The sequence below is a fragment of the Eschrichtius robustus genome, chromosome 9, assembly GCF_028021215.1.
Source record: "Eschrichtius robustus isolate mEscRob2 chromosome 9, mEscRob2.pri, whole genome shotgun sequence".
Taxonomy (NCBI): Eukaryota; Metazoa; Chordata; class Mammalia; order Artiodactyla; family Eschrichtiidae; genus Eschrichtius; species Eschrichtius robustus.
In genome coordinates this window covers 95392145-95417121 of record NC_090832.1, presented here as the reverse complement: position 1 = coordinate 95417121, position 24977 = coordinate 95392145, and positions in this window count along the sequence as shown.

Genomic DNA, 24977 nt, shown 5'->3' with positions numbered 1-24977 from the left:
CTCTTCTGTTTTGTAATTCAATTCAAGTGTACCGGTTTTTACATTCCCTCTATAAGTGATACCTTATGATAAGTGTCTTTTTCTGTGTGACTTATTTCACGTAGAATCGTCGTACCTAAATCCACTCATCATGCTGCTAGGAGCCTTATGACGTAGATTTCATGGCTGAGTGATATTCCATTGTACATAAGGGCCACGACTTCTTTATCCATTTTTCTCTTTCCTGGGATATTTAAGGTGTAACGAAGTGGAGGTTCTTGTCAACAGAGCAGCCCTAATCTTTGGTGTGCCTGTGTCTTGCTGATATTTAGTTTTCCCAATTTATACTCCCATGAGTGGAAGTGCCCTATGCTCTCTAAGCTGAGTTTTTTAGATGTTTCAAGACACACCGTACACTTCTCCAGAGTGGCTGTGGGCAATTTACATCCCGCCCATCAGCGTAGCAAGGCTCCCGTTTCTCCATGGCCTGTCCTGCATTTCTGGTTTTGACACTTTATTCAGCATGGTCCTTTTGACCGATGGGAAGCGAGACTTCTTTGTAGCGCTGATTTGCCTTTGCAGGTTGCTTGGTTGGCCAAAAAGGGCGTATGCGTTTTTTCCTGAATATATTCAGGAAAAAACGCATACGCCCTTTTTGGCCAAGGGCATCATTTTCGAAGTTTTGCCGCTTTTCCTGTGCTTTAAAGGCGATTCGAATCTCCCTCCTGAAACCTGTTTCCTGCAATTCTGCCTTGCTTTCAAATCCTCTTCGTTGCCTTCCCTCAGTATATTTGTGGACGAGAGTTATCATTTATAACTCTGCAGGTTTGTGAATTGCAGTGCCCCTGAGCTCCATTTTTCAACTCGCTTCCTTGGGAGCTGGCCGCAAAAGCGCAGGAATGCTTCAGGCCCTATTCGGCTTCCGGCTGGCAGGCTGAGCCTGTGGTTAATTCTTCTTCCTGATGGGAAAATAGAGTGAGCTGTGCCTGTCCCAAGACATAGAGCTAGTCTCCCATTGGTTCCCCCTCTTCCCGTTCCTCCTCAGGACAAATTGCAACCTGTACGGAACAGGAGGTTAAAGGTGCTGATTCTCCAAGGAGGGAGATTGCTAGGAAAGCGGCTGGAATGGCGAACCCGAGCACAAGGAGATGAGAAATGAGGTGCGTTTTAGAAACCTTTCCCGATCACACGGTGTACCATCTTCTGGGTTTCTCATGCATGTTTTCGATGTAGGAAGGTGCCCTTGAACCTGGAGATTTGGGACCCATGGGATGGGTACCACGCAGTATTACTTTAAAGGGTCTGCGTTTGCTCACCCAACCTCACCAAACCTCTCAGCCCCAGGAGTGTCCACCCTTATGTCTCAATCAGCTGTGGGTCTAGATATGTTCAATCCAGGTGGCATCACAGCCCCTGAACGAATTTTGTAAGAATTTCTCTCTCTTTCACTGTCTTTGCTTCACGGGTTTTTAAAAGTAATTGATTTTTATAATGGGGTTTAGCTGCTTTTCAGAGCTGTGTGTGTGCCGCTTTACACCCACTTGAGTCACTTACAGAGAGATATCAACACATAGGTTTTAAGATTCTTACTAGTCAGATATATTCTTGGGCGGTGAATAGGGGGTGCTGAGTCCCGTTCACTGAGCAAGGAGTAGGTCTTGTCTATTATATATTGGGTTTATGGAACGGTATCTGAGCTAATTTGAAACCCTTGTTTTATGCATCACCCCACCTCACCTTTCCCGTTAAGCAGCCATAGTGTGTTTTCTAAACGTGTGACTCTCTTCTGTTTTGTAATTCATTCAAGTGTAGCGGTTTTTACATTCCCTCTATAAGTGATATCTTATGATAAGTGTCTTTTTCTGTGTGACTTATTTCATGTTGAATCGTCGTACCTAAATCCACTCATCATGCTGCTACGAGCCTTATGACGTATATTTCATGGCTGAGTGATATTCCATTGTACATAAGGACCACAACTTCTTTATCCATTTTTCTCTTTCCTGGGATATTTAAGGTGTAACGAAGTGGAGGTTCTTGTCAACAGAGCAGCCCTAAACTTTGGGGTGCCTGTGTCTTGCTGATTTTTAGTTTTCCCAATTTATACGCCCATGAGTGGAAGTGCCCTATGCTCTCTAAGCTGAGTTTTTTAGATGTCTCAGGACACACCGTACACCTCTGCAGAGTGGCTGTTGGCAATTTACATCCCGCCCAACAGCATAGCAAGGCTCCCGTTTCTCCATGGCCTGTCCTGCATTTCTGATTTTGACACTTTATTCAGCATGGCCCTTTTGACCGATGGGAAGCGAGACTTTTTGTAGCGCTGATTTGCCTTTGCAGGTTGCTTGGTTGGCCAAAAAGGGCGTATGCGTTTTTTCCTGAATATATTCAGGAAAAAACGCATACGCCCTTTTTGGCCAAGGGCATCATTGTCGAGGTTTTGCCGCTTTTCCTGTGCTTTAAAGGCGATTCGAATCTCCCTCCTGAAACCTGTTTCCTGCAATTCTGCCTTGCTTTCAAATCCTCTTCGTTGCCTTTCCTCAGTATATTTGTGGACGAGAGTTATCATTTATAACTCTGCAGGTTTGTGAATTGCAGTGCCCCTGAGCTCCATTTTTCAACTCGCTTTCTTGGGAGCTGGCTGCAAAAGCGCAGGATTGCTTCAGGCCCTATTCTCCTTCCGGGCGGCAGGCTGAGCCTGTGGTTAATTCTTCTTCCTGATGGGAAAATAGAGTGACCTGTGCCTGTCCCAAGACCTAGAGCTAGTCTCTCATTGGTTCCCCCTCTTCCCTTTCATCCTCAGGACAAATTGCAACCTGTACGGAACAGGAGGTTAAAGGTGCTGATTCTCCAAGGAGGGAGATTGCTAGGAAAGCGGCTGGAATGGCGAATCCAAGCACAATTAGATGAGAAATGAGGTGCGTTTTAGAAACCTTTCCCGATCACACGGTGTACCATCTTCTGGGTTTCTCATGCATGTTTTCGATGTAGGAAGATGCCCTTGAACCTGGAGATTTGGGACCCATGGGATGGGTACCACGCAGTATTATTTTAAAGGGTCTGCGTTTGCTCACCCAACCTCACCAAACCTCTCAGCCTCAAAAGTGTCCACCCTTATGTCTCAATCAGCTGTGGGTCTAGATATGGTCAATCCAGGTGGCATCACAGCCCCAGAACGAATTTTGTAGCAATTTCTCTCTCTTTCACTGTCTTTGCCTCACGGGTTTTTAAAAGTAATTGATTTTTATAATGGGGTTTAGCTGCTTTTCAGTGCTGTGTTTATGATGCTTTACACGCACTTGACTCACTTACAGAGAGATTTCAATACATAGGTTTTAAGATTGTTACTTGTCAGATATATTCTTGGTCGGTGAATAGGGGGTGTTGGGTCCCGTTCACTGAGTAAGGAGTAGGTCTTGGCTATTACATATTGGGTTTATGGAACGCTATCTGAGCTAATTTGTAACCCTGGTTTTATGCATCACCCCACCTCACCTTTCCCGTTAAGCAGCCATAGTGTGTTTTCTAAACGTGTGACTCTCTTCTGTTTTGTAATTCAGTTCAAGTGTAGTGGTTTTTACTTTCCCTCTATAAGTGATATCTTATGATAAGTTTTTTTTTTTTTTTCTGTGTGACTTATTTCACCTAGAATCGTCATACCTAAATCCACTCATCATGCTGCTTCGAGCCTTATGACGTAGATTTCATGGCTGAGTGATATTCCATTGTACATAAGGACCACAACTTCTGTATCCAATTTTCTCTTTCCTGGGATATTTAAGGTGTAACGAAGTGGAGATTCTTGCCAACAGAGCAGCCCTAAACTTTGGGGTGCCTGTGTCTTGCTGATTTTTAGTTTTCCCAATTTATACGCCCATGAGTGGAAGTGCCCTATGCTCTCTAAGCTGAGTTTTTTAGATGTCTCAGGACACACCGTACACCTCTGCAGAGTGGCTGTTGGCAATTTACATCCCGCCCATCAGCGTAGCAAGGCTCCCGTTTCTCCATGGCCTGTCCTGCATTTCTGGTTTTGACACTTTATTCAGCATGGCCCTTTTGACCGATGGGAAGCGAGACTTCTTTGTAGCGCTGATTTGCCTTTCCAGGTTGCTTGGTTGGCCAAAAAGGGCGTATGCGTTTTTTCCTGAATATATTCAGGAAAAAACGCATACAACCTTTTTGGCCAAGGGCATCATTGTCGAGGTTTTGCCGCTTTTCCTGTGCTTTAACGGCGATTCGAATCTCCCTCCTGAAATCTGTTTCCTGCAATTCTGCCTTGCTTTCAAATCCTCTTCGTTGCCTTCCCTCAATATATTTGTGGACGAGAGTTATCATTTATAACTCTGCAGGTTTGTGAATTGCAGTGCCCCTGAGCTCCATTTCTCAACTCGCTTTCTTGGGAGCTGGCCGCAAAAGCGCAGGATTTCTTCAGGCCCTATTCTGTTTCCGGGCGGTAGGCTGAGCCTTTGGTTAATTCTTCTTTCTGATGGGAAAATAGCGTGACCTGTTCTTGTCCCAACACCTAGAGCTAGTCTCTCATTGGTTCCCCGTCTTCCCGTTCATACTCAGGACCAATTGCAACCTGTACGGAACAGGAGGTTAAAGGTGCTGATTCTCCAAGGAGGGAGATTGCTAGGAAAGCGGCTGGAATGGCGAACCCAAGCAGAAGGAGATGAGAAATGAGGTGCGTTTTAGAAACCTTTCCCGATCACATGGTGTACCATCTTCTGGGTTTCTCATGCATGTTTTCGATGTAGGAGGATGCCCTTGAACCTGGAGATTTGGGACCCATGGGATGGGTACCACGCAGTATTACTTTAAAGGGTCTGCATTTGCTCACCCAACCTCACCAAACCTCTCAGCCCCAAGAGTGTCCACCCCTATGTCTCAATCAGCTGTGGGTCTAGATATGGTCAATCCTGGTGGCATCACAGCCTCTGAACGAATTTTGTAAGAATTTCTCTCTCTTTCACTGTCTTTGTTTCACGGGTTTTTAAAAGTAATTGATTTTTATAATGGGGTTTAGCTGCTTTTCAATGCTGTGCTTATGCCGCTTTACACCCACTTGACTCACTTACAGAGAGATTTCAATACATAGGTTTTAAGATTCTTACTGGTCAGATATATTCTTGGGCGGTGAATAGGGGGTGTTGAGTCCCGTTCACTGAGCAAGGAGTAGGTCTTGTCTATTACATGTTGGGTTTATGGAACGGTATCTGAGCTAATTTGAAACCCTGGTTTTATGCATCACCCCACCTCACCTTTCCCGTTAAGCAGCCATAGTGTGTTTTCTAAACGTGTGACTCTCTTCTGTTTTGTAATTCAGTTCAAGTGTAGCGGTTTTTACATTCCCTCTATAAGTGATATCTTATGATAAGTTTTTTTTATTCTGTGTGACTTATTTCACGTAGAATCGTCGTATCTAAATCCACTCATCATGCTGCTACGAGCCTTATGACGTAGATTTCGTGGCTGAGTGATATTCCATTGTACATAAGGACCACAACTTCTGTATCCATTTTTCTCTTTCCTGGGATATTTAAGGTGTAACGAAGTGGAGATTCTTGCCAACAGAGCAGCCCTAAACTTTGGGGTGCCTGTGTCTTGCTGATTTTTAGTTTTCCCAATTTATACGCCCATGAGTGGAAGTGCCCTATGCTCTCTAAGCTGAGTTTTTTAGATGTCTCAGGACACACCGTACACCTCTCCAGAGTGGCTGTTGGCAATTTACATCCCACCCATCAGCGTAGCAAGGCTCCCGTTTCTCCATGGCCTGTCCTGCATTTCTGGTTTTGACACTTTATTCAGCATGGCCCTTTTGACCGATGGGAAGCGACACTTCTTTGTAGCGCTGATTTGCCTTTCCAGGTTGCTTGGTTGGCCAAAAAGGGCGTATGCGTTTTTTCCTGAATATATTCAGGAAAAAACGCATACAACCTTTTTGGCCAAGGGCATCATTGTCGAGGTTTTGCCGCTTTTCCTGTGCTTTAACGGCGATTCGAATCTCCCTCCTGAAATCTGTTTCCTGCAATTCTGCCTTGCTTTCAAATCCTCTTTGTTGCCTTCCCTCAATATATTTGTGGACGAGAGTTATCATTTATAACTCTGCAGGTTTGTGAATCGCAGTGCCCCTGAGCTCCATTTTTCAACTCGCTTTCTTGGGAGCTGGCCGCAAAAGCGCAGGATTGCTTCAGGCCCTATTCTCCTTCCGAGCGGCAGGCTGAGCCTGTGGTTAATTCTTCTACCTGATGGGAAAATAGAGTGACCTGTGCCTGTCCCAAGATCTAGAGCTAGTCTCTCATTGGTTCCCCCTCTTCCCTTTCATCCTCAGGACAAATTGCAACCTGTACGGAACAGGAGGTTAAAGGTGCTGATTCTCCAAGGAGGGAGATTGCTAGGAAAGCGGCTGGAATGGCGAACCCGAGCACAATTAGATGAGAAATGAGGTGCGTTTTAGAAACCTTTCCCGATCACACGGTGTACCATCTTCTGGGTTTCTCATGCATGTTTTCGATGTAGGAAGGTGCCCTTGAACCTGGAGATTTGGGACCCATGGGATGGGTACCACGCAGTATTACTTTAAAGGGTCTGCGTTTGCTCACCCAACCTCACCAAAACTCTCAGCCCCAAGAGTGTCCACCCTTATGTCTCAATCAGCTGTGGGTCTAGATATGGTCAATCCTGGTGGCATCACAGCCTCTGAACCAATTTTGTAAGAATTTCTCTCTCTTTCACTGTCTTTGTTTCACGGGTTTTTAAAAGTAATTGATTTTTATAATGGGGTTAACTGCTTTTCAGTGCTGTGTTTATGCTGCTTTACACCCACTTGACTCACTTACAGAGAGATTTCAATTCATAGGTTTTAAGATTCTTACTAGTCAGATATATTCTTGGGCGGTGAATAGGGGGTGTTGAGTCCCGTTCACTGAGCAAGGAGTAGGTCTTGTCTATTACATATTGGGTTTATGGAACGGTATCTGAGCTAATTTGAAACCCTGGTTTTATGCATCACCCCACCTCACCTTTCCCGTTAAGCAGCCATAGTGTGTTTTCTAAACGTGTGACTCTCTTCTGTTTTGTAATTCAGTTCAAGTGTACCGGTTTTTACATTCCCTCTATAAGTGATACCTTATGATAAGTGTCTTTTTCTGTGTGACTTATTTCACGTAGAATCGTCGTACCTAAATCCACTCATCATGCTGCTAGGAGCCTTATGACGTAGATTTCATGGCTGAGTGATATTCCATTGTACATAAGGGCCACAACTTCTTTATCCATTTTTCTCTTTCCTGGGATATTTAAGGTGTAACGAAGTGGAGGTTCTTGTCAACAGAGCAGCCCTAATCTTTGGGGTGCCTGTGTCTTGCTGATATTTAGTTTTCCCAATTTATACTCCCATGAGTGGAAGTGCCCTATGCTCTCTAAGCTGAGTTTTTTAGATGTTTCAAGACACACCGTACACTTCTCCAGAGTGGCTGTGGGCAATTTACATCCCGCCCATCAGCGTAGCAAGGCTCCCGTTTCTCCATGGCCTGTCCTGCATTTCTGGTTTTGACACTTTATTCAGCATGGTCCTTTTGACCGATGGGAAGCGAGACTTCTTTGTAGCGCTGATTTGCCTTTGCAGGTTGCTTGGTTGGCCAAAAAGGGCGTATGCGTTTTTTCCTGAATATATTCAGGAAAAAACGCATACGCCCTTTTTGGCCAAGGGCATCATTTTCGAAGTTTTGCCGCTTTTTCTGTGCTTTAAAGGCGATTCGAATCTCCCTCCTGAAACCTGTTTCCTGCAATTCTGCCTTGCTTTCAAATCCTCTTCGTTGCCTTCCCTCAGTATATTTGTGGACGAGAGTTATCATTTATAACTCTGCAGGTTTGTGAATTGCAGTGCCCCTGAGCTCCATTTTTCAACTCGCTTCCTTGGGAGCTGGCCGCAAAAGCGCAGGAATGCTTCAGGCCCTATTCGGCTTCCGGCTGGCAGGCTGAGCCTGTGGTTAATTCTTCTTCCTGACGGGAAAATAGAGTGAGCTGTGCCTGTCCCAAGACATAGAGCTAGTCTCTCATTGGTTCCCCCTCTTCCCGTTCCTCCTCAGGACATATTGCAACCTGTACGGAACAGGAGGTTAAAGGTGCTGATTCTCCAAGGAGGGAGATTGCTAGGAAAGCGGCTGGAACGGCGAACCCGAGCACAAGGAGATGAGAAATGAGGTGTGATTTAGAAACCTTTCTCGATCACACGGTGTATCATCTTCTGGGTTTCTCATGCATGTTTTCGATGTAGGAAGATGCCCTTGAACCTGGAGATTTGGGACCCATGGGATGGGTACCACGCAGTATTACTTTAAAGGGTCTGCGTTTGCTCACCCAACCTCACCAAACCTCTCAGCCCCAAAAGTGTCCACCCTTATGTCTCAATCAGCTGTGGGTCTAGATATGGTCAATCCAGGTGGCATCACAGCCCCTGAACGAATTTTGTAACAATTTCTCTCTCTTTCACTGTCTTTACTTCACGGGTTTTTAAAAGTAATTGATTTTTATAATGGGGTTTAGCTGCTTTTCACTGCTGTGTTTATGCCGCTTTACACCCACTTGAGTCACTTACAGAGAGATATCAACACATAGGTTTTAAGATTATTACTAGTCAGATATATTCTTGGGCGGTGTATAGGGGATGTTGAGTCCCGTTCACTGAGCAAGGAGTAGGTCTTGTCTATTACATATTGTGTTTATGGAACGGTATCTGAGCTAATTTGAAACCCTTGTTTTATGCATCACCCCACCTCACCTTTCCCGTTAAGCAGCCATAGTGTGTTTCCTAAACGTGTGACTCTCTTCTGTTTTGTAATTCAGTTCAAGTGTAGCGGTTTTTACATTCCCTCTATAAGTGATATATTATGATAAGTGTCTTTTTCTGTATGACTTATTTCACGTAGAATCGTCGTACCTAAATCCACTCATCATGCTGCTAGGAGAATTATGACGTAGATTTCATGGATGAGTGATATTCCATTGTACATAAGGACCACAACTTCTTTATCCATTTTTCTCTTTCCTGGGATATTTAAGGTGTAACGAAGTGGAGGTTTTTGTCAACAGAGCAGCCCTAAACTTTGGGGTGCCTGTGTCTTGCTGATTTTTAGTTTTCCCAATTTATACGCCCACGAGTGGAAGTGCCCTATGCTCTCTAAGCTGAGTTTTTTAGATGTTTCAAGACACACCGTACACCTCTCCAGAGTGGCTGTTGGCAATTTACATCTCGCCCATCAGCGTAGCAAGGCTCCCGTTTCTCCATGACCTGTCCTGCATTTCTGGTTTTGACACTTTATTCAGCATGGCCCTTTTGACCGATGGGAAGCGAGACTTCATTGTGGCGCTGATTTGCCTTTCCAGGTTGCTTGGTTGGCCAAAAAGGGCGTATGCGTTTTTTCCTGAATATATTCAGGAAAAAACGCATACGCCCTTTTTGGCCCAGGGCATCATTGTCGAGGTTTTGCCGCTTTTCCTGTGCTTTAAAGGCGATTCGAATCTCCCTCCTGAAATCTGTTTCCTGCAATTCTGCCTTGCTTTCAAATCCTCTTCGTTGCCTTCCCTCAATATATTTGTGGACGAGAGTTATCATTTATAACTCTGCAGGTTTGTGAATCGCAGTGCCCCTGAGCTCCATTTTTCAACTGGCTTTCTTGGGAGCTGGCCGCAAAAGTGCAGGATTGCTTCAGGCCCTATTCTGCTTCCGGGTGGCAGGCTGAGCCTGTGGTTAATTGTTCTTCCTGATGGGAAAATAGAGTGACCTGTGCCTGTCCCAAGACCTAGAGCTAGTCTCTCATTGGTTCCCCCTCTTCCCTTTCATCCTCAGGACAAATTGCAACCTGTACGGAACAGGAGGTTAAAGGTGCTGATTCTCCAAGGAGGGAGATTGCTAGGAAAGCGGGTGGAATGGCGAACCCGAGAACAAGGAGATGAGAAATGAGGTGCGTTTTAGAAACCTTTCCCGATCACACGGTGTACCATTTTTTGGGTTTCTCATGCATGTTTTCGATGTAGGAAGATGCCCTTGAACCTGGAGATTTGGGACCCATGGGATGGGTACCACGCAGTATTACTTTAAAGGGTCTGCATTTGCTCACCCAACCTCAGCAAACCTCTCAGCCCCAAGAGTGTCCACCCTTATGTCTCAATCAGCTGTGGGTCTAGATATGGTCAACCCAGGTGGCATCACAGCCTCTGGACGAATTTTGTAAGAATTTCTCTCTCTTTCACTGTCTTTGTTTCACGGGTTTTTAAAAGTAATTGATTTTTCTAATGGGGTTTAGCTACTTTTCAGTGCTGTGTTTATGATTCTTTACACGCACTTGACTCACTTACAGAGAGATTTCAATACATAGGTTTTAAGATTGTTACTTGTCAGATATATTCTTGGTCGGTGAATAGGGGGTGTTGGGTCCCGTTCACTGAGTAAAGAGTAGGTCTTGTCTATTACATATTGGCTTTATGGAACGCTATCTGAGCTAATTTGTAACCCTGGTTTTATGCATCACCCCACCTCACCTTTCCCGTTAAGCAGCCATAGTGTGTTTTCTAAACGTGTGACTCTCTTCTGTTTTGTAATTCAGTTCAAGTGTAGCGGTTTTTACATTCCCTCTATAAGTGATATCTTATGATAAGTTTTTTTTTTTTTTTCTGTGTGACTTATTTCACCTAGAATCGTCATACCTAAATCCACTCATCATGCTGCTTCGAGCCTTATGACGTAGATTTCATGGCTGAGTGATATTCCATTGTACATAAGGACCACAACTTCTGTATCCATTTTTCTCTTTCCTGGGATATTTAAGGTGTAACGAAGTGGAGATTCTTGCCAACAGAGCAGCCCTAAACTTTGGGGTGCCTGTGTCTTGCTGATTTTTAGTTTTCCCAGTTTATACGCCCATGAGTGGAAGCGCCCTATGCTCTCTAAGCTGAGTTTTTTAGATGTTTCAAGACACACCGTACACCTCTCCTGAGTGGCTGTTGGCAATTTACATCCCACCCATCAGCGTAGCAAGGCTCCCTTTTCTCCATGGCCTGTCCTGCATTTCTGGTTTTGACACTTTATTCAGCATGGCCCTTTTGACCGATGGGAAGCGAGACTTCTTTGTAGCGCTGATTTGCCTTTCCAGGTTGCTTGGTTGGCCAAAAAGGGCGTATGCGTTTTTTCCTGAATATATTCAGGAAAAAACGCATACAACCTTTTTGGCCAAGGGCATCATTGTCGAGGTTTTGCCGCTTTTCCTGTGCTTTAACGGCGATTCGAATCTCCCTCCTGAAATCTGTTTCCTGCAATTCTGCCTTGCTTTCAAATCCTCTTTGTTGCCTTCCCTCAATATATTTGTGGACGAGAGTTATCATTTATAACTCTGCAGGTTTGTGAATCGCAGTGCCCCTGAGCTCCATTTTTCAACTCGCTTTCTTGGGAGCTGGCCGCAAAAGCGCAGGATTGCTTCAGGCCCTATTCTCCTTCCGAGCGGCAGGCTGAGCCTGTGGTTAATTCTTCTACCTGATGGGAAAATAGAGTGACCTGTGCCTGTCCCAAGACTTAGAGCTAGTCTCTCATTGGTTCCCCCTCTTCCCTTTCATCCTCAGGACAAATTGCAACCTGTACGGAACAGGAGGTTAAAGGTGCTGATTCTCCAAGGAGGGAGATTGCTAGGAAAGCGGCTGGAATGGCGAACCCGAGCACAATTAGATGAGAAATGAGGTGCGTTTTAGAAACCTTTCCCGATCACACGGTGTACCATCTTCTGGGTTTCTCATGCATGTTTTCGATGTAGGAAGGTGCCCTTGAACCTGGAGATTTGGGACCCATGGGATGGGTACCACGCAGTATTACTTTAAAGGGTCTGCGTTTGCTCACCCAACCTCACCAAAACTCTCAGCCCCAAGAGTGTCCACCCTTATGTCTCAATCAGCTGTGGGTCTAGATATGGTCAATCCTGGTGGCATCACAGCCTCTGAACGAATTTTGTAAGAATTTCTCTCTCTTTCACTGTCTTTGTTTCACGGGTTTTTAAAAGTAATTGATTTTTATAATGGGGTTTAGCTGCTTTTCAGTGCTGTGTTTATGCTGCTTTACACCCACTTGACTCACTTACAGAGAGATTTCAATTCATAGGTTTTAAGATTCTTACTAGTCAGATATATTCTTGGGCGGTGAATAGGGGGTGTTGAGTCCCGTTCACTGAGCAAGGAGTAGGTCTTGTCTATTACATATTGGGTTTATGGAACGGTATCTGAGCTAATTTGAAACCCTGGTTTTATGCATCACCCCACCTCACCTTTCCCGTTAAGCAGCCATAGTGTGTTTTCTAAACGTGTGACTCTCTTCTGTTTTGTAATTCAGTTCAAGTGTACCGGTTTTTACATTCCCTCTATAAGTGATACCTTATGATAAGTGTCTTTTTCTGTGTGACTTATTTCACGTAGAATCGTCTTACCTAAATCCACTCATCATGCTGCTAGGAGCCTTATGACGTAGAATTCATGGCTGAGTGATATTCCATTGTACATAAGGGCCACAACTTCTTTATCCATTTTTCTCCTTCCTGGGATATTTAAGGTGTAACGAAGTGGAGGTTCTTGTCAACAGAGCAGCCCTAATCTTTGGGGTGCCTGTGTCTTGCTGATATTTAGTTTTCCCAATTTATACTCCCATGAGTGGAAGTGCCCTATGCTCTCTAAGCTGAGTTTTTTAGATGTTTCAAGACACACCGTACACTTCTCCAGAGTGGCTGTGGGCAATTTACATCCCGCCCATCAGCGTAGCAAGGCTCCCGTTTCTCCATGGCCTGTCCTGCATTTCTGGTTTTGACACTTTATTCACCATGGTCCTTTTGACCGATGGGAAGCGAGACTTGTTTGTAGCGCTGATTTGCCTTTGCAGGTTGCTTGGTTGGCCAAAAAGGGCGTATGCGTTTTTTCCTGAATATATTCAGGAAAAAACGCATACGCCCTTTTTGGCCAAGGGCATCATTTTCGAAGTTTTGCCGCTTTTCCTGTGCTTTAAAGGCGATTCGAATCTCCCTCCTGAAACCTGTTTCCTGCAATTCTGCCTTGCTTTCAAATCCTCTTCGTTGCCTTCCCTCAGTATATTTGTGGACGAGAGTTATCATTTATAACTCTGCAGGTTTGTGAATTGCAGTGCCCCTGAGCTCCATTTTTCAACTCGCTTCCTTGGGAGCTGGCCGCAAAAGCGCAGGAATGCTTCAGGCCCTATTCGGCTTCCGGCTGGCAGGCTGAGCCTGTGGTTAATTCTTCTTCCTGACGGGAAAATAGAGTGAGCTGTGCCTGTCCCAAGACATAGAGCTAGTCTCTCATTGGTTCCCCCTCTTCCCGTTCCTCCTCAGGACATATTGCAACCTGTACGGAACAGGAGGTTAAAGGTGCTGATTCTCCAAGGAGGGAGATTGCTAGGAAAGCGGCTGGAACGGCGAACCCGAGCACAAGGAGATGAGAAATGAGGTGTGATTTAGAAACCTTTCTCGATCACACGGTGTATCATCTTCTGGGTTTCTCATGCATGTTTTCGATGTAGGAAGATGCCCTTGAACCTGGAGATTTGGGACCCATGGGATGGGTACCACGCAGTATTACTTTAAAGGGTCTGCGTTTGCTCACCCAACCTCACCAAACCTCTCAGCCCCAAAAGTGTCCACCCTTATGTCTCAATCAGCTGTGGGTCTAGATATGGTCAATCCAGGTGGCATCACAGCCCCTGAACGAATTTTGTAACAATTTCTCTCTCTTTCACTGTCTTTACTTCACGGGTTTTTAAAAGTAATTGATTTTTATAATGGGGTTTAGCTGCTTTTCACTGCTGTGTTTATGCCGCTTTACACCCACTTGAGTCACTTACAGAGAGATATCAACACATAGGTTTTAAGACTATTACTAGTCAGATATATTCTTGGGCGGTGTATAGGGGATGTTGAGTCCCGTTCACTGAGCAAGGAGTAGGTCTTGTCTATTACATATTGGGTTTATGGAACGGTATCTGAGCTAATTTGAAACCCTTGTTTTATGCATCACCCCACCTCACCTTTCCCGTTAAGCAGCCATAGTGTGTTTCCTAAACGTGTGACTCTCTTCTGTTTTGTAATTCAGTTCAAGTGTAGCGGTTTTTACATTCCCTCTATAAGTGATATATTATGATAAGTGTCTTTTTCTGTATGACTTATTTCACGTAGAATCGTCGTACCTAAATCCACTCATCATGCTGCTAGGAGAATTATGACGTAGATTTCATGGATGAGTGATATTCCATTGTACATAAGGACCACAACTTCTTTATCCATTTTTCTCTTTCCTGGGATATTTAAGGTGTAACGAAGTGGAGGTTTTTGTCAACAGAGCAGCCCTAAACTTTGGGGTGCCTGTGTCTTGCTGATTTTTAGTTTTCCCAATTTATACGCCCACGAGTGGAAGTGCCCTATGCTCTCTAAGCTGAGTTTTTTAGATGTTTCAAGACACACCGTACACCTCTCCAGAGTGGCTGTTGGCAATTTACATCTCGCCCATCAGCGTAGCAAGGCTCCCGTTTCTCCATGACCTGTCCTGCATTTCTGGTTTTGACACTTTATTCAGCATGGCCCTTTTGACCGATGGGAAGCGAGACTTCATTGTGGCGCTGATTTGCCTTTCCAGGTTGCTTGGTTGGCCAAAAAGGGCGTATGCGTTTTTTCCTGAATATATTCAGGAAAAAACGCATACGCCCTTTTTGGTCCAGGGCATCATTGTCGAGGTTTTGCCGCTTTTCCTGTGCTTTAAAGGCGATTCGAATCTCCCTCCTGAAATCTGTTTCCTGCAATTCTGCCTTGCTTTCAAATCCTCTTCGTTGCCTTCCCTCAATATATTTGTGGACGAGAGTTATCATTTATAACTCTGCAGGTTTGTGAATCGCAGTGCCCCTGAGCTCCATTTTTCAACTGGCTTTCTTGGGAGCTGGCCGCAAAAGTGCAGGATTGCTTCAGGCCCTATTCTGCTTCCGGGTGGCAGGCTGAGCCTGTGGTTAATTGTTCTTCCTGATGGGAAAATAGAGTGACCTGTGCCTGTCCCAAGACCTAGAGCTAGTCTCTCATTGGTTCCCCCTCTTCCCTTTCATCCTCAGGACAAATTGCAACCTGTACGGAACAGGAGGTTAAAGGTGCTGATTCTCCAAGGAGGGAGATTGCTAGGAAAGCGGGTGGAATGGCGAACCCGAGAACAAGGAGATGAGAAATGAGGTGCGTTTTAGAAACCTTTCCCGATCACACGGTGTACCATTTTTTGGGTTTCTCATGCATGTTTTCGATGTAGGAAGATGCCCTTGAACCTGGAGATTTGGGACCCATGGGATGGGTACCACGCAGTATTACTTTAAAGGGTCTGCATTTGCTCACCCAACCTCAGCAAACCTCTCAGCCCCAAGAGTGTCCACCCTTATGTCTCAATCAGCTGTGGGTCTAGATATGGTCAACCCAGGTGGCATCACAGCCTCTGGACGAATTTTGTAAGAATTTCTCTCTCTTTCACTGTCTTTGTTTCACGGGTTTTTAAAAGTAATTGATTTTTCTAATGGGGTTTAGCTACTTTTCAGTGCTGTGTTTATGATTCTTTACACGCACTTGACTCACTTACAGAGAGATTTCAATACATAGGTTTTAAGATTGTTACTTGTCAGATATATTCTTGGTCGGTGAATAGGGGGTGTTGGGTCCCGTTCACTGAGTAAAGAGTAGGTCTTGTCTATTACATATTGGCTTTATGGAACGCTATTTGAGCTAATTTGTAACCCTGGTTTTATGCATCACCCCACCTCACCTTTCCCGTTAAGCAGCCATAGTGTGTTTTCTAAACGTGTGACTCTCTTCTGTTTTGTAATTCAGTTCAAGTGTAGTGGTTTTTACTTTCCCTCTATAAGTGATATCTTATGATAAGTTTTTTTTTTTTTCTGTGTGACTTATTTCACCTAGAATCGTCATACCTAAATCCACTCATCATGCTGCTTCGAGCCTTATGACGTAGATTTCATGGCTGAGTGATATTCCATTGTACATAAGGACCACAACTTCTGTATCCATTTTTCTCTTTCCTGGGATATTTAAGGTGTAACGAAGTGGAGACTCTTGCCAACAGAGCAGCCCTAAACTTTGGGGTGCCTGTGTCTTGCTGATTTTTAGTTTTCCCAATTTATACGCCCATGAGTGGAAGTGCCCTATGCTCTCTAAGCTGAGTTTTTTAGATGTCTCAGGACACACCGTACACCTCTGCAGAGTGGCTGTTGGCAATTTACATCCCGCCCATCAGCGTAGCAAGGCTCCCGTTTCTCCATGGCCTGTCCTGCATTTCTGGTTTTGACACTTTATTCAGCATGGCCCTTTTGACCGATGGGAAGCGAGACTTCTTTGTAGCGCTGATTTGCCTTTCCAGGTTGCTTGGTTGGCCAAAAAGGGCGTATGCGTTTTTTCCTGAATATATTCAGGAAAAAACGCATACAAACTTTTTGGCCAAGGGCATCATTGTCGAGGTTTTGCCACTTTTCCTGTGCTTTAACGGCGATTCGAATCTCCCTCCTGAAATCTGTTTCCTGCAATTCTGCCTTGCTTTCAAATCCTCTTCGTTGCCTTCCCTCAATATATTTGTGGACGAGAGTTATCATTTATAACTCTGCAGGTTTGTGAATTGCAGTGCCCCTGAGCTCCATTTCTCAACTCGCTTTCTTGGGAGCTGGCCGCAAAAGCGCAGGATTGCTTCAGGCCCTATTCTGTTTCCGGGCGGTAGGCTGAGCCTTTGGTTAATTCTTCTTTCTGATGGGAAAATAGCGTGACCTGTTCTTGTCCCAACACCTAGAGCTAGTCTCTCATTGGTTCCCCGTCTTCCCGTTCATCCTCAGGACCAATTGCAACCTGTACGGAACAGGAGGTTAAAGGTGCTGATTCTCCAAGGAGTGAGATTGCTAGGAAAGCGGCTGGAATGGCGAACCCAAGCAGAAGGAGATGAGAAATGAGGTGCGTTTTAGAAACCTTTCCCGATCACACGGTGTACCATCTTCTGGGTTTCTCATGCATGTTTTCGATGTAGGAAGGTGCCCTTGAACCTGGAGATTTGGGACCCATGGGATGGGTACCACGCAGTATTACTTTAAAGGGTCTGCGTTTGCTCACCCAACCTCACCAAAACTCTCAGCCCCAAGAGTGTCCACCCTTATGTCTCAATCAGCTGTGGGTCTAGATATGGTCAATCCTGGTGGCATCACAGCCTCTGAACGAATTTTGTAAGAATTTCTCTCTCTTTCACTGTCTTTGTTTCACGGGTTTTTAAAAGTAATTGATTTTTATAATGGGGTTTAGCTGCTTTTCAGTGCTGTGTTTATGCTGCTTTACACCCACTTGACTCACTTACAGAGAGATTTCAATTCATAGGTTTTAAGATTCTTACTAGTCAGATATATTCTTGGGCGGTGAATAGGGGGTGTTGAGTCCCGTTCACTGAGCAAGGAGTAGGTCTTGTCTATTACATATTGGGTTTATGGAACGGTATCTGAGCTAATTTGAAACCCTGGTTTTATGCATCACCCCACCTCACCTTTCCCGTTAAGCAGCCATAGTGTGTTTTCTAAACGTGTGACTCTCTTCTGTTTTGTAATTCAGTTCAAGTGTACCGGTTTTTACATTCCCTCTATAAGTGATACCTTATGATAAGTGTCTTTTTCTGTGTGACTTATTTCACGTAGAATCGTCGTACCTAAATCCACTCATCATGCTGCTAGGAGCCTTATGACGTAGATTTCATGGCTGAGTGATATTCCATTGTACATAAGGGCCACAACTTCTTTATCCATTTTTCTCCTTCCTGGGATATTTAAGGTGTAACGAAGTGGAGGTTCTTGTCAACAGAGCAGCCCTAATCTTTGGGGTGCCTGTGTCTTGCTGATATTTAGTTTTCCCAATTTATACTCCCATGAGTGGAAGTGCCCTATGCTCTCTAAGCTGAGTTTTTTAGATGTTTCAAGACACACCGTACACTTCTCCAGAGTGGCTGTGGGCAATTTACATCCCGCCCATCAGCGTAGCAAGGCTCCCGTTTCTCCATGGCCTGTCCTGCATTTCTGGTTTTGACACTTTATTCAGCATGGTCCTTTTGACCGATGGGAAGCGAGACTTCTTTGTAGCGCTGATTTGCCTTTGCAGGTTGCTTGGTTGGCCAAAAAGGGCGTATGCGTTTTTTCCTGAATATATTCAGGAAAAAACGCATACGCCCTTTTTGGCCAAGGGCATCATTTTCGAAGTTTTGCCGCTTTTCCTGTGCTTTAAAGGCGATTCGAATCTCCCTCCTGAAACCTGTTTCCTGCAATTCTGCCTTGCTTTCAAATCCTCTTCGTTGCCTTCCCTCAGTATATTTGTGGACGAGAGTTATCATTTATAACTCTGCAGGTTTGTGAATTGCAGTGCCCCTGAGCTCCATTTTTCAACTCGCTTCCTTGGGAGCTGGCCGCAAAAGCGCAGGAATGCTTCAGGCCCTATTCGGCTTCCGGCTGGCAGGCTGAGCCTGTGGTTAATTCTTCTTCCTGACGGGAAAATAGAGTGAGCTGTGCCTGTCCCAAGACATAGAGCTAGTCTCTCATTGGTTCCCCCTCTTCCCGTTCCTCCTCAGGACATATTGCAACCTGTACGGAACAGGAGGTTAAAGGTGCTGATTCTCCAAGGAGGGAGATTGCTAGGAAAGCGGCTGGAACGGCGAACCCGAGCACAAGGAGATGAGAAATGAGGTGTGATTTAGAAACCTTTCTCGATCACACGGTGTATCATCTTCTGGGTTTCTCATGCATGTTTTCGATGTAGGAAGATGCCCTTGAACCTGGAGATTTGGGACCCATGGGATGGGTACCACGCAGTATTACTTTAAAGGGTCTGCGTTTGCTCACCCAACCTCACCAAACCTCTCAGCCCCAAAAGTGTCCACCCTTATGTCTCAATCAGCTGTGGGTCTAGATATGGTCAATCCAGGTGGCATCACAGCCCCTGAACGAATTTTGTAACAATTTCTCTCTCTTTCACTGTCTTTACTTCACGGGTTTTTAAAAGTAATTGATTTTTATAATGGGGTTTAGCTGCTTTTCACTGCTGTGTTTATGCCGCTTTACACCAACTTGAGTCACTTACAGAGAGATATCAACACATAGGTTTTAAGATTATTACTAGTCAGATATATTCTTGGGCGGTGTATAGGGGATGTTGAGTCCCGTTCACTGAGCAAGGAGTAGGTCTTGTCTATTACATATTGGGTTTATGGAACGGTATCTGAGCTAATTTTAAACCCTTGTTTTATGCATCACCCCACCTCACCTTTCCCGTTAAGCAGCCATAGTGTGTTTCCTAAACGTGTGACTCTCTTCTGTTTTGTAATTCAGTTCAAGTGTAGCGGTTTTTACATTCCCTCTATAAGTGATATATTATGATAAGTGTCTTTTTCTGTATGACTTATTTCACGTAGAATCGTCGTACCTAAATCCACTCATCATGCTGCTAGGAGAATTATGACGTAGATTTCATGGATGAGTGATATTCCATTGTACATAAGGACCACAACTTCTTTATCCATTTTTCTCTTTCCTGGGATATTTAAGGTGTAACGAAGTGGAGGTTTTTGTCAACAGAGCAGCCCTAAACTTTGGGGTGCCTGTGTCTTGCTGATTTTTAGTTTTCCCAATTTATACGCCCACGAGTGGAAGTGCCCTATGCTCTCTAAGCTGAGTTTTTTAGATGTTTCAAGACACACCGTACACCTCTCCAGAGTGGCTGTTGGCAATTTACATCTCGCCATCAGCGTAGCAAGGCTCCCGTTTCTCCATGACCTGTCCTGCATTTCTGGTTTTGACACTTTATTCAGCATGGCCCTTTTGACCGATGGGAAGCGAGACTTCATTGTGGCGCTGATTTGCCTTTCCAGGTTGCTTGGTTGGCCAAAAAGGGCGTATGCGTTTTTTCCTGAATATATTCAGGAAAAAACGCATACGCCCTTTTTGGCCCAGGGCATCATTGTCGAGGTTTTGCCGCTTTTCCTGTGCTTTAAAGGCGATTCGAATCTCCCTCCTGAAATCTGTTTCCTGCAATTCTGCCTTGCTTTCAAATCCTCTTCGTTGCCTTCCCTCAATATATTTGTGGACGAGAGTTATCATTTATAACTCTGCAGGTTTGTGAATCGCAGTGCCCCTGAGCTCCATTTTTCAACTGGCTTTCTTGGGAGCTGGCCGCAAAAGTGCAGGATTGCTTCAGGCCCTATTCTGCTTCCGGGTGGCAGGCTGAGCCTGTGGTTAATTGTTCTTCCTGATGGGAAAATAGAGTGACCTGTGCCTGTCCCAAGACCTAGAGCTAGTCTCTCATTGGTTCCCCCTCTTCCCTTTCATCCTCAGGACAAATTGCAACCTGTACGGAACAGGAGGTTAAAGGTGCTGATTCTCCAAGGAGGGAGATTGCTAGGAAAGCGGGTGGAATGGCGAACCCGAGAACAAGGAGATGAGAAATGAGGTGCGTTTTAGAAACCTTTCCCGATCACACGGTGTACCATTTTTTGGGTTTCTCATGCATGTTTTCGATGTAGGAAGATGCCCTTGAACCTGGAGATTTGGGACCCATGGGATGGGTACCACGCAGTATTACTTTAAAGGGTCTGCATTTGCTCACCCAACCTCAGCAAACCTCTCAGCCCCAAGAGTGTCCACCCTTATGTCTCAATCAGCTGTGGGTCTAGATATGGTCAACCCAGGTGGCATCACAGCCTCTGGACGAATTTTGTAAGAATTTCTCTCTCTTTCACTGTCTTTGTTTCACGGGTTTTTAAAAGTAATTGATTTTTCTAATGGGGTTTAGCTACTTTTCAGTGCTGTGTTTATGATTCTTTACACGCACTTGACTCACTTACAGAGAGATTTCAATACATAGGTTTTAAGATTGTTACTTGTCAGATATATTCTTGGTCGGTGAATAGGGGGTGTTGGGTCCCGTTCACTGAGTAAAGAGTAGGTCTTGTCTATTACATATTGGCTTTATGGAACGCTATTTGAGCTAATTTGTAACCCTGGTTTTATGCATCACCCCACCTCACCTTTCCCGTTAAGCAGCCATAGTGTGGTTTTCTAAACGTGTGACTCTCTTCTGTTTTGTAATTCAGTTCAAGTGTAGTGGTTTTTACTTTCCCTCTATAAGTGATATCTTATGATAAGTTTTTTTTTTTTTTCTGTGTGACTTATTTCACCTAGAATCGTCATACCTAAATCCACTCATCATGCTGCTTCGAGCCTTATGACGTAGATTTCATGGCTGAGTGATATTCCATTGTACATAAGGACCACAACTTCTGTATCCATTTTTCTCTTTCCTGGATATTTAAGGTGTAACGAAGTGGAGACTCTTGCCAACAGAGCAGCCCTAAACTTTGGGGTGCCTGTGTCTTGCTGATTTTTTAGTTTTCCCAATTTATACGCCCATGAGTGGAAGTGCCCTATGCTCTCTAAGCTGAGTTTTTTAGATGTCTCAGGACACACCGTACACCTCTGCAGAGTGGCTGTTGGCAATTTACATCCCGCCCCATCAGCGTAGCAAGGCTCCCGTTTCTCCATGGCCTGTCCTGCATTTCTGGTTTTGACACTTTATTCAGCATGGCCCTTTTGACCGATGGGAAGCGAGACTTCTTTGTAGCGCTGATTTGCCTTTCCAGGTTGCTTGGTTGGCCAAAAGGGCGTATGCGTTTTTTCCTGAATATATTCAGGAAAAAACGCATACAAACTTTTTGGCCAAGGGCATCATTGTCGAGGTTTTGCCACTTTTCCTGTGCTTTAACGGCGATTCGAATCTCCCTCCTGAAATCTGTTTCCTGCAATTCTGCCTTGCTTTCAAATCCTCTTCGTTGCCTTCCTCAATATATTTGTGGACGAGAGTTATCATTTATAACTCTGCAGGTTTGTGAATTGCAGTGCCCCTGAGCTCCATTTCTCAACTCGCTTTCTTGGGAGCTGGCCGCAAAAGCGCAGGATTGCTTCAGGCCCTATTCTGTTTCCGGGGCGGTAGGCTGAGCCTTTGGTTAATTCTTCTTTCTGATGGGAAAATAGCGTGACCTGTTCTTGTCCCAACACCTAGAGCTAGTCTCTCATTGGTTCCCCGTCTTCCCGTTCATCCTCAGGACCAATTGCAACCTGTACGGAACAGGAGGTTAAAGGTGCTGATTCTCCAAGGAGGGAGATTGCTAGGAAAGCGGCTGGAATGGCGAACCCAAGCAGAAGGAGATGAGAAATGAGGTGCGTTTTAGAAACCTTTCCCGATCACACGGTGTACCATCTTCTGGTTTCTCATGCATGTTTTCGATGTAGGAAGGTGCCCTTGAACCTGGAGATTTGGGACCCATGGGATGGGTACCACGCAGTATTACTTTAAAGGGTCTGCGTTTGCTCACCCAACCTCACCAAAACTCTCAGCCCCAGAGTGTCCACCCTTATGTCTCAATCAGCTGTGGGTCTAGATATGGTCAATCCTGGTGGCATCACAGCCTCTGAACGAATTTTGTAAGAATTTCTCTCTCTTTCACTGTCTTTGTTTCACGGGTTTTTAAAGTAATTGATTTTTATAATGGGGTTTAGCTGCTTTTCAGTGCTGTGTTTATGCTGCTTTACACCCACTTGACTCACTTACAGAGAGATTTCAATTCATAGGTTTTAAGATTCTTACTAGTCAGATATATTCTTGGGCGGTGAATAGGGGGTGTTGAGTCCCGTTCACTGAGCAAGGAGTAGGTCTTGTCTATTACATATTGGGGTTTATGGAACGGTATCTGAGCTAATTTGAAACCCTGGTTTTATGCATCACCCCCACCTCACCTTTCCCGTTAAGCAGCCATAGTGTGTTTTCTAAACGTGTGACTCTCTTCTGTTTTGTAATTCAGTTCAAGTGTACCGGTTTTTACATTCCCTCTATAAGTGATACCTTATGATAAGTGTCTTTTTCTGTGTGACTTATTTCACGTAGAATCGTCGTACCTAAATCCACTCATCATGCTGCTAGGAGCCTTATGACGTAGATTTCATGGCTGAGTGATATTCCATTGTACATAAGGGCCACAACTTCTTTATCCATTTTTCTCCTTCCTGGGATATTTAAGGTGTAACGAAGTGGAGGTTCTTGTCAACAGAGCAGCCCTAATCTTTGGGGTGCCTGTGTCTTGCTGATATTTAGTTTTCCCAATTTATACTCCCATGAGTGGAAGTGCCCTATGCTCTCTAAGCTGAGTTTTTTAGATGTTTCAAGACACACCGTACACTTCTCCAGAGTGGCTGTGGGCAATTTACATCCCGCCCCATCAGCGTAGCAAGGCTCCCGTTTCTCCATGGCCTGTCCTGCATTTCTGGTTTTGACACTTTATTCAGCATGGTCCCTTTTGACCGATGGGAAGCGAGACTTCTTTGTAGCGCTGATTTGCCTTTGCAGGTTGCTTGGTTGGCCAAAAAGGGCGTATGCGTTTTTTCCTGAATATATTCAGGAAAAAACGCATACGCCCTTTTTGGCCAAGGGCATCATTTTCGAAGTTTTGCCGCTTTTCCTGTGCTTTAAAGGCGATTCGAATCTCCCTCCTGAAACCTGTTTCCTGCAATTCTGCCTTGCTTTCAAATCCTCTTCGTGCCTTCCCTCAGTATATTTGTGGACGAGAGTTATCATTTATAACTCTGCAGGTTTGTGAATTGCAGTGCCCCTGAGCTCCATTTTTCAACTCGCTTCCTTGGGAGCTGGCCGCAAAAGCGCAGGAATGCTTCAGGCCCTATTCGGCTTCCGGCTGGCAGGCTGAGCCTGTGGTTAATTCTTCTTCCTGACGGGAAAATAGAGTGAGCTGTGCCTGTCCCAAGACATAGAGCTAGTCTCTCATTGGTTCCCCCTCTTCCCGTTCCTCCTCAGGACATATTGCAACCTGTACGGAACAGGAGGTTAAAGTGCTGATTCTCCAAGGAGGGAGATTGCTAGGAAAGCGGCTGGAACGGCGAACCCGAGCACAAGGAGATGAGAAATGAGGTGTGATTTAGAAACCTTTCTCGATCACACGGTGTATCATCTTCTGGGTTTCTCATGCATGTTTTCGATGTAGGAAGATGCCCTTGAACCTGGAGATTTGGGACCCATGGGATGGGTACCACGCAGTATTACTTTAAAGGGTCTGCGTTTGCTCACCCAACCTCACCAAACCTCTCAGCCCCAAAAGTGTCCACCCTTATGTCTCAATCAGCTGTGGGTCTAGATATGGTCAATCCAGGTGGCATCACAGCCCCTGAACGAATTTTGTAACAATTTCTCTCTCTTTCACTGTCTTTACTTCACGGGTTTTTAAAAGTAATTGATTTTTATAATGGGGTTTAGCTGCTTTTCACTGCTGTGTTTATGCCGCTTTACACCCACTTGAGTCACTTACAGAGAGATATCAACACATAGGTTTTAAGATTATTACTAGTCAGATATATTCTTGGGCGGTGTATAGGGGATGTTGAGTCCCGTTCACTGAGCAAGGAGTAGGTCTTGTCTATTACATATTGGGTTTATGGAACGGTATCTGAGCTAATTTTAAACCCTTGTTTTATGCATCACCCCACCTCACCTTTCCCGTTAAGCAGCCATAGTGTGTTTCCTAAACGTGTGACTCTCTTCTGTTTTGTAATTCAGTTCAAGTGTAGCGGTTTTTACATTCCCTCTATAAGTGATATATTATGATAAGTGTCTTTTTCTGTATGACTTATTTCACGTAGAATCGTCGTACCTAAATCCACTCATCATGCTGCTAGGAGAATTATGACGTAGATTTCATGGATGAGTGATATTCCATTGTACATAAGGACCACAACTTCTTTATCCATTTTTCTCTTTCCTGGGATATTTAAGGTGTAACGAAGTGGAGGTTTTTGTCAACAGAGCAGCCCTAAACTTTGGGGTGCCTGTGGTCTTGCTGATTTTTAGTTTTCC